Here is an 8,311-nt window from a genome sequence, read left to right on the forward strand (position 1 = left end):
TGTTTTGGTTTTTTTCAGCACTTATTGGGACTTGATGTTCATTTTTCAAAACTAAGGTTGTGTCATCTGCCAGCAGGCTAATAACAATTTCTGTCCCCAACATTACTTCTGTCCCACACGTATACACACACACACACACACACACACACACACACACACACCTTAATTCCACTCTTTTATATACGCATGTCTGGAGTTCCGGGAGCTCGTTCTCAACGTTCTGGGGATAATCATAGCTGTGCTGATAGCATTGGCCGAAACGTATCCACAACCAAACCAACATTAGCTCATCCACTCATTCATATATGTGTGTGCCCAGAGGTCCGGGAGCTCCAGTCATAACTCCGGGTGATATCTGTCCGGAGTAGGCTCACATTAGCCGGTCTAAGGGGTCCTGCTGCCCCCCAGCTTCCCCGCCTTTGAGAAGAGACACATAACTCCGCTCTTCCGCTTCTCCGCTATGGGCCCTGGTACTCCCGATCCTCCGAACTCAGGTGAATTGCGTGACGTGCTTCTGCTCTACTATAAGCCCCTACACACTTCGAACACGGCTGTTATCACCCTGTTACTGCATTTCAATGACACCCATTTGCTTTCGATCTCAGTGTCTGCCTCCGTACGGAAAAAGCGGGATGGGTGGGGGGGCATAAGCGCATTCGTGCTGTAAGTAATCAGAAGTTAATAGTGTTAACGGTTTGCGAGAAATTTTTAATGCTAGACAAAAAAAGAAAATTAAAAGGATATAATTAAATAAATAGATAGAAAAATAAAATTAAAAACGAAAAAAAAAAATTGTGAGGGGAATATAACATGTAATTAAGTTGGCGGTTCACAAGGAATCTCAGACATCAAACTGTTTTTAATTGAACATAAATAGTACACCCAAATATACAAATGTACAAATAAACATAGCAAGGTAGAACTGAATGTCAATGAAACAACCAGGGATGAGGAAGCAACGGACATCAGGACATTTGTTCTGTATGTAATGAGAAGTTAATAGTGTTACAGGTTTGTGAGAAATTTACAGTGCGAGACAAAAAAAGAAATTAAAAGGAAGTAATTAAATCAATAGATAGACAAATAAGAAATTAAAACGAAAAAAAAAAAAAAAAATTGCAAGGGGAATGTAACATGTAATCAAGTTGTTTTTTTTTTTTTGTTTTTTTTTTTTTACCAAAAAAAAAAGGAACCTCGGACATGGGTAACTATATTTTTTAGTTTTTGGATTTTTCCATAAGTTTTAAGGATTTTTTTTTTTTTTTTTTTATATTTCAAAATCGTTTATGAAGACATTAAAATTTGGGGAGCATTTTTGCATTCTGTTCTTGTGAATGAAGAACTTGGCCAGGCCTAAAAGAACATTGACACAGAGTTCATCTGTTATGTTGCTTATAAGTAAACAGAATGTTATATCATCTTTTGAGAAGGAAACTGGTGACGATGGAATGAGAAGGAGAAAAAATATATGGTCAGTGGTTTCAATGTTGTCTTCACAAAATGTACAAATATTATCTTCAAAATTAAAGCGTACCCTCGATAATTCCTTAGATGGGTAGATGTCAGTCATAATTTTGAAGTGGGTCTCTTTTGCCTTGGGGGTATGGGTAGAGTCAGATACATGGTTCGCAGCGTGGCAATCGATTCCTCATCAAATTTATTTAAAATATCCTTTTTTTTTTTTTTGACGTCCAGGGAATAAGTTTCCTGTGAAACATTTCCTAATAAAGGAGTTGCCGCGCTTTCTGTCCACAATTGAGATTCCCTGGAGTGATAGTCGGGGTAACTGTGGTTGTACGGTTCGGTGCGTCATTATATTTTTGGTCAGGAATACAAATTGTCGAGGCAGTGCGTTTCGTAACTTTAGCAACTCTAATATGGGAGGCTTGAATCTGTGTGTAGTACAGAACTGCTCATTGTCCAGAGGACTGCCAGTGTCATCCATCAAGTCAATTATCGACCATATACCTTTCTCAAAGCATTCCTTGTAAAACAGAGGTTTGTTGCCATGCAGTACATATCGATTGTTCCAAACTATTATACTGTGTGGTGAGAAATTGTGTACGTATATCATTTTCCAGTATAATAATATTTGTTTATGGAACTCTGAACATTTGACAGGAATCTTGTTGATATCCAAGTCAGAGATAAGCAGAAGACTCAGGCCGCCGACTTTGTTGAATAAGTAGTTTGGAGTACAATACCAGAAAGAACGATGAGGTTTGATCCAGGATTTCAACCAGTTCACCTTCAATGTCCCATTCAAGCAGTCCGACTCTATCACTTTCAGCCCTCCTTCACTTGTTTCTTTCACCATATGTGATTTTTCTTAGATGGTGTGGTCTGTTCCTCCAGATAAAGTTGAAATTGATTTGGTTAACAGATTTTACGAGTTGATTTGGAGCAGCATTGGAATACGCTGGGTATATACATCTGGATAAACACATCCATTTTAGTCAAATATATCCGGCCTAATATTGATAAATCTCTCTGGAGCCATATATTAGAATTAAGCTTTACTTTGATTCAGTTTAGATTCAATGTTCCTGGATTGATTTAACGTTTGGTCCTTGGATAGGAAAATGCTCAAGTATTTTATTTCTGATTTCATAGAAACATCGCTGATTTCCTTTAGTGGCGAGTCATGCAGCGCAAGAAGTTTGCATTTCTTTAAGTTTAATGACAATCCTGAAGCCTTGGAGAATGTTTTGGTTTTTTTCAGCACTTATTGGGACTTGATGTTCATTTTTCAAAACTAAGGTTGTGTCATCTGCCAGCAGGCTAATAACAATTTCTGTCCCCAACATTACTTCTGTCCCACACGTATACACACACACACACACACACACACACACACACACACCTTAATTCCACTCTTTTATATACGCATGTCTGGAGTTCCGGGAGCTCGTTCTCAACGTTCTGGGGATAATCATAGCTGTGCTGATAGCATTGGCCGAAACGTATCCACAACCAAACCGACATTAGCTCATCCACTCATTCACATATGTGTGTGCCCGGAGGTCCGGGAGCTCCAGTCATAAGTCCGGGTGATCTATGTCCGGAGAAGGCTCACATTAGCCGCTCTAAGGGGTCCTGCTGCCCCCCAGCTTCCCGGCCTTTGAGAAGAGACACATAACTCCGCTCTTCCGCTTCTCCGCTATGGGCCCTGGTACTCCCGATCCTCCGAACTCAGGTGAATTGCGTGACGTGCTTCTGCTCTCCTATAAGCCCCTACACACTTCGAACACGGCTGTTATCACCCTGTTACTGCATTTCAATGACACCCATTTGCTTTCGATCTCAGTGTCTGCCTCCGTACGGAAAAAGCGGGATGGGTGGGGGGGCATAAGCGCATTCGTGGTGTAAGTAATCAGAAGTTAATAGTGTTAACGGTTTGCGAGAAATTTTTAATGCTAGACAAAAAAAGAAAATTAAAAGGATATAATTAAATAAATAGATAGAAAAATAAAATTAAAAACGAAAAAAAAAAATTGTGAGGGGAATATAACATGTAATTAAGTTGGCGGTTCACAAGGAATCTCAGACATCAAACTGTTTTTAATTGAACATAAATAGTACACCCAAATATACAGATGTACAAATAAACATAGCAAGGTAGAACTGAATGTCAATGAAACAACCAGGGATGAGGAAGCAACGGACATCAGGACATTTGTTCTGTATGTAATGAGAAGTTAATAGTGTTACAGGTTTGTGAGAAATTTACAGTGCGAGACAAAAAAAGAAATTAAAAGGAAGTAATTAAATCAATAGATAGACAAATAAGAAATTAAAACGAAAAAAAAAAAAAAAAAATTGCAAGGGGAATGTAACATGTAATCAAGTTGTTTTTTTTTTTTTTGTTTTTTTTTTTTACCAAAAAAAAAAGGAACCTCGGACATGGGTAACTATATTTTTTAGTTTTTGGATTTTTCCATAAGTTTTAAGGATTTTTTTTTTTTTTTTTTATATTTCAAAATCGTTTATGAAGACATTAAAATTTGGGGAGCATTTTTGCATTCTGTTCTTGTGAATGAAGAACTTGGCCAGGCCTAAAAGAACATTGACACAGAGTTCATCTGTTATGTTGCTTATAAGTAAACAGAATGTTATATCATCTTTTGAGAAGGAAACTGGTGACGATGGAATGAGAAGGAGAAAAAATATATGGTCAGTGGTTTCAATGTTGTCTTCACAAAATGTACAAATATTATCTTCAAAATTAAAGCGTACCCTCGATAATTCCTTAGATGGGTAGATGTCAGTCATAATTTTGAAGTGGGTCTCTTTTGCCTTGGGGGTATGGGTAGAGTCAGATACATGGTTCGCAGCGTGGCAATCGATTCCTCATCAAATTTATTTAAAATATCCTTTTTTTTTTTTTTGACGTCCAGGGAATAAGTTTCCTGTGAAACATTTCCTAATAAAGGAGTTGCCGCGCTTTCTGTCCACAATTGAGATTCCCTGGAGTGATAGTCGGGGTAACTGTGGTTGTACGGTTCGGTGCGTCATTATATTTTTGGTCAGGAATACAAATTGTCGAGGCAGTGCGTTTCGTAACTTTAGCAACTCTAATATGGGAGGCTTGAATCTGTGTGTAGTACAGAACTGCTCATTGTCCAGAGGACTGCCAGTGTCATCCATCAAGTCAATTATCGACCATATACCTTTCTCAAAGCATTCCTTGTAAAACAGAGGTTTGTTGCCATGCAGTACATATCGATTGTTCCAAACTATTATACTGTGTGGTGAGAAATTGTGTACGTATATCATTTTCCAGTATAATAATATTTGTTTATGGAACTCTGAACATTTGACAGGAATCTTGTTGATATCCAAGTCAGAGATAAGCAGAAGACTCAGGCCGCCGACTTTGTTGAATAAGTAGTTTGGAGTACAATACCAGAAAGAACGATGAGGTTTGATCCAGGATTTCAACCAGTTCACCTTCAATGTCCCATTCAAGCAGTCCGACTCTATCACTTTCAGCCCTCCTTCACTTGTTTCTTTCACCATATGTGATTTTTCTTAGATGGTGTGGTCTGTTCCTCCAGATAAAGTTGAAATTGATTTGGTTAACAGATTTTACGAGTTGATTTGGAGCAGCATTGGAATACGCTGGGTATATACATCTGGATAAACACATCCATTTTAGTCAAATATATCCGGCCTAATATTGATAAATCTCTCTGGAGCCATATATTAGAATTAAGCTTTACTTTGATTCAGTTTAGATTCAATGTTCCTGGATTGATTTAACGTTTGGTCCTTGGATAGGAAAATGCTCAAGTATTTTATTTCTGATTTCATAGAAACATCGCTGATTTCCTTTAGTGGCGAGTCATGCAGCGCAAGAAGTTTGCATTTCTTTAAGTTTAATGACAATCCTGAAGCCTTGGAGAATGTTTTGGTTTTTTTCAGCACTTATTGGGACTTGATGTTCATTTTTCAAAACTAAGGTTGTGTCATCTGCCAGCAGGCTAATAACAATTTCTGTCCCCAACATTACTTCTGTCCCACACGTATACACACACACACACACACACACACACACACACACACCTTAATTCCACTCTTTTATATACGCATGTCTGGAGTTCCGGGAGCTCGTTCTCAACGTTCTGGGGATAATCATAGCTGTGCTGATAGCATTGGCCGAAACGTATCCACAACCAAACCGACATTAGCTCATCCACTCATTCACATATGTGTGTGCCCGGAGGTCCGGGAGCTCCAGTCATAAGTCCGGGTGATCTATGTCCGGAGAAGGCTCACATTAGCCGCTCTAAGGGGTCCTGCTGCCCCCCAGCTTCCCGGCCTTTGAGAAGAGACACATAACTCCGCTCTTCCGCTTCTCCGCTATGGGCCCTGGTACTCCCGATCCTCCGAACTCAGGTGAATTGCGTGACGTGCTTCTGCTCTCCTATAAGCCCCTACACACTTCGAACACGGCTGTTATCACCCTGTTACTGCATTTCAATGACACCCATTTGCTTTCGATCTCAGTGTCTGCCTCCGTACGGAAAAAGCGGGATGGGTGGGGGGGCATAAGCGCATTCGTGGTGTAAGTAATCAGAAGTTAATAGTGTTAACGGTTTGCGAGAAATTTTTAATGCTAGACAAAAAAAGAAAATTAAAAGGATATAATTAAATAAATAGATAGAAAAATAAAATTAAAAACGAAAAAAAAAAATTGTGAGGGGAATATAACATGTAATTAAGTTGGCGGTTCACAAGGAATCTCAGACATCAAACTGTTTTTAATTGAACATAAATAGTACACCCAAATATACAGATGTACAAATAAACATAGCAAGGTAGAACTGAATGTCAATGAAACAACCAGGGATGAGGAAGCAACGGACATCAGGACATTTGTTCTGTATGTAATGAGAAGTTAATAGTGTTACAGGTTTGTGAGAAATTTACAGTGCGAGACAAAAAAAGAAATTAAAAGGAAGTAATTAAATCAATAGATAGACAAATAAGAAATTAAAACGAAAAAAAAAAAAAAAAAATTGCAAGGGGAATGTAACATGTAATCAAGTTGTTTTTTTTTTTTTGTTTTTTTTTTTTACCAAAAAAAAAGGAACCTCGGACATGGGTAACTATATTTTTTAGTTTTTGGATTTTTCCATAAGTTTTAAGGATTTTTTTTTTTTTTTTTATATTTCAAAATCGTTTATGAAGACATTAAAATTTGGGGAGCATTTTTGCATTCTGTTCTTGTGAATGAAGAACTTGGCCAGGCCTAAAAGAACATTGACACAGAGTTCATCTGTTATGTTGCTTATAAGTAAACAGAATGTTATATCATCTTTTGAGAAGGAAACTGGTGACGATGGAATGAGAAGGAGAAAAAATATATGGTCAGTGGTTTCAATGTTGTCTTCACAAAATGTACAAATATTATCTTCAAAATTAAAGCGTACCCTCGATAATTCCTTAGATGGGTAGATGTCAGTCATAATTTTGAAGTGGGTCTCTTTTGCCTTGGGGGTATGGGTAGAGTCAGATACATGGTTCGCAGCGTGGCAATCGATTCCTCATCAAATTTATTTAAAATATCCTTTTTTTTTTTTTTGACGTCCAGGGAATAAGTTTCCTGTGAAACATTTCCTAATAAAGGAGTTGCCGCGCTTTCTGTCCACAATTGAGATTCCCTGGAGTGATAGTCGGGGTAACTGTGGTTGTACGGTTCGGTGCGTCATTATATTTTTGGTCAGGAATACAAATTGTCGAGGCAGTGCGTTTCGTAACTTTAGCAACTCTAATATGGGAGGCTTGAATCTGTGTGTAGTACAGAACTGCTCATTGTCCAGAGGACTGCCAGTGTCATCCATCAAGTCAATTATCGACCATATACCTTTCTCAAAGCATTCCTTGTAAAACAGAGGTTTGTTGCCATGCAGTACATATCGATTGTTCCAAACTATTATACTGTGTGGTGAGAAATTGTGTACGTATATCATTTTCCAGTATAATAATATTTGTTTATGGAACTCTGAACATTTGACAGGAATCTTGTTGATATCCAAGTCAGAGATAAGCAGAAGACTCAGGCCGCCGACTTTGTTGAATAAGTAGTTTGGAGTACAATACCAGAAAGAACGATGAGGTTTGATCCAGGATTTCAACCAGTTCACCTTCAATGTCCCATTCAAGCAGTCCGACTCTATCACTTTCAGCCCTCCTTCACTTGTTTCTTTCACCATATGTGATTTTTCTTAGATGGTGTGGTCTGTTCCTCCAGATAAAGTTGAAATTGATTTGGTTAACAGATTTTACGAGTTGATTTGGAGCAGCATTGGAATACGCTGGGTATATACATCTGGATAAACACATCCATTTTAGTCAAATATATCCGGCCTAATATTGATAAATCTCTCTGGAGCCATATATTAGAATTAAGCTTTACTTTGATTCAGTTTAGATTCAATGTTCCTGGATTGATTTAACGTTTGGTCCTTGGATAGGAAAATGCTCAAGTATTTTATTTCTGATTTCATGGAAACATCGCTGATTTCCTTTAGTGGCGAGTCATGCAGCGCAAGAAGTTTGCATTTCTTTAAGTTTAATGACAATCCTGAAGCCTTGGAGAATGTTTTGGTTGTTTTCAGCACTTATTGGGACTTGATGTTCATTTTTCAAAACTAAGGTTGTGTCATCTGCCAGCAGGCTAATAACAATTTCAGTCCCCAGCACGTCTAACTTTTGGATATCGTTGCTCTTTTCAACATAAACGGCTAGCATTTCGGTAGCAATTATAAATAAATAGGGTGAGATGGGGCAACCTTGGGGGATTCCC

The sequence above is a fragment of the Fistularia commersonii genome, unplaced genomic scaffold (assembly GCF_037954325.1).
Source record: "Fistularia commersonii isolate RoL2024-O1a breed Wild unplaced genomic scaffold, RoL_Fcom_v1.0 HiC_scaffold_83, whole genome shotgun sequence".
NCBI lineage: Eukaryota > Metazoa > Chordata > Actinopteri > Syngnathiformes > Fistulariidae > Fistularia > Fistularia commersonii.